Source organism: Eschscholzia californica, unplaced genomic scaffold (assembly GCF_041429995.1).
Source record: "Eschscholzia californica isolate CP2 unplaced genomic scaffold, dmEscCali1.0.p SCAF_1, whole genome shotgun sequence".
In the NCBI taxonomy this organism is placed as follows: domain Eukaryota; kingdom Viridiplantae; phylum Streptophyta; class Magnoliopsida; order Ranunculales; family Papaveraceae; genus Eschscholzia; species Eschscholzia californica.
Window position 1 is genome coordinate 10,607,592 of NW_028238198.1, and position 2,566 is coordinate 10,610,157.

Genomic DNA, 2,566 nt, shown 5'->3' on the forward strand with positions numbered 1-2,566 from the left:
GAATAGACAGGCACCAAGTGTTAGCCATTTGATGTTCGCCGATGATCTCTTCTTCTTTGGGAAAGCGTCAGAAACAAATAGTATTGGATTGAAAGGAATTCTCAACTCTTATGCTTCTTATTCGGGTCAACTTATTAACTATCAGAAATCCTCTATACATTTTAGTGCTAATAGTGATGAGGATAAAAGGGCAATGGTACTAAATATTTTGGGGGTGAAGGAAATGAAAAAAGATGATGTATACTTAGGCAATTACTTGTTAAAGCCAAAACACAAGTTGTCATCATATGACTTTATTGTGCAAAAAATAGATAAGAAGTTAGCCGGCTGGAAGAGAAATACATTATCACACGCGGGTCGCACGGTTCTCTTGAAAAGTGAGTTATCATCCATTCCTATTTATTTTCTTTCGAATAATATTGCACCAAAGGGGGTTATAGATAAAATTGAACGGAAGCAAAGAAATTTTTGGTGGGGACATAACACGGATACTTTTAAAATGCATCATCTGAATTGGAGGAAACTTCAAGCTAGTCAAGAAGTAGGTGGCCTTGGAATTAGAGATATGGGGAGTGTGAATAAGGCATTAGTAGGAAAGCTTGTATGGAGATTTCTAATGGAACCTGAGGCGATCTGGGTTCAACTCTTAAAGTCGAAGTATCTTAAGAATATAAATTTCTGGAATTACCAACCTAAATCACCAATTACTTCTACATGGCGCAGTATGTTAGAAATGAGATCAAATATAGCGGAAGGTATGTGTTATTCAGTTGGGAATGGTAAAAACATAAACATATGGGAAGATCCTTGGGTACCAAACCTAAGAGGATTTAAACCAGGTCGAAATGAAGATTACCAAGAGGAGATCCGTGTTAAGAAGGTATGTGAGCTGATTGATGAAGATAGGCAATGGAAAAAGCGGATGATTGAGGAGATGTTTGACGAGTTGTCAAGTAGAGCCATATTGCAAATACCATTAAGCCAAAATTGTACTGATGATAGAATTGTTTGGGTTCACACAGACAAGGGGATTTTCACTGCCAAATCTCTATATCAATCTATAGAGAGAACGAAGCCAACAACGTCTTTTCATATGGAGTTATCAAGTGGATTAACATGGCACAAATTCTGGAAAAAAGTACAGGTTGCTCCGAGGGTAAAATTTTTCTTATGGAGAATTTTACACAATGCACTACCCACAAAAATGAGAACTCTCAGGTTTAGTGACCATATATCAAAAACATGTACATGGTGCCAGGAAGAAGATGAAGATGTGGATCATATATTTAAACGGTGCAAAATGGCGAAAGAAATATGGGCTTCTTATTCCTTAGACATAAGAATTGTCGATGAGTCACGCTTCATTGATATACTATGTGAATGGATCGAAAGAAGCAGAGAAGAAGATGCAAGTACGGAGAAGCTTTATATTGTGTGGTTTATATGGAAGGCGAGAAATAAATGGTTGTTTGAAGGAATAAAACCGTCTATAGGAGGCATTATTCATGCAGCAAAACTAATGCACAATGATTTTAAAGAGACCGACAATGGCCCTAATAGACAGACTAGAAGGGAGAAGAATGGCGAAACACCATCGTCGTGGCAAGCACCGAAAGCAGGAGGAGTGAAATTCAACTTTGATGCTGCCTTCATTCATGGAAAGGCGGCAGCAGCAGTGGTGTGTAGGGACTCTAATGGAAATTTTGTAGCAGCTGAAACTAGTAAGATTGCGGCATCTTGCTCGTTAGAGGCTGAAGCAAAAGCAGCACAATTGGCATTGAATTTAGTGAAACAAGTGAACAAATTTCCAGCTATTGTTGAAGGTGATGCGATGGTGGTGATTAATAGTTGTCTATCGACCGAGAAGAGTATACCATGGAGAATTCGTCCAATAATGACTGATATACTATCCGAACTCAATCAACGACATGATATAGAATTCACTTACTGCTCAAGAAATTTTAATTGCGCGGCTCATACTTTAGCAAAAGAAGCTCTCATATCAAATGAAAGTAATGTATGGAACTCTAATCAAACTCCAGTTTGTATTGTAAGCCAGTTGGGGGCAGATAAACTCAACATTAACTCTTTTCCAATCCATGAATAAAGTTAAGGCTAATGCCAATTTTCATCAAAAAAAAAAGATCTATTCCTTTAGTGTGTGTGCCCTAACTCTGTGATTTCTCTATGGATTCTTTGGACAGAGGATCTGTTAGGGTCTGTTTGTTACGTGAGAAAATGACGTTAGAAAATCTATTTTCCATTGTTTGGCAAAGTCAAAAGCATTAGAAAATTGTTTTTGATTAGAAAAAAGGTTGGAAAATAACTTAAAAGATTTTACCACCTAAAAGGTGGTAAAACTGTTTTCTTACTCAATCCAAAAGCACGCTCTCTCTCCTCATATCTGTCTTTCACCTTCGTCTCACTTCACTCTGCCTATCTCGTTTCTTCTCTCTGGAATACTCTTCCCTCAATCTCTGAGCTCTCTGATATTATTAGATCAAACACCAAAATACAACTTTTCTCTTTTAATGATTGACCTCTTATCACTACTCCCTCAGCCGAT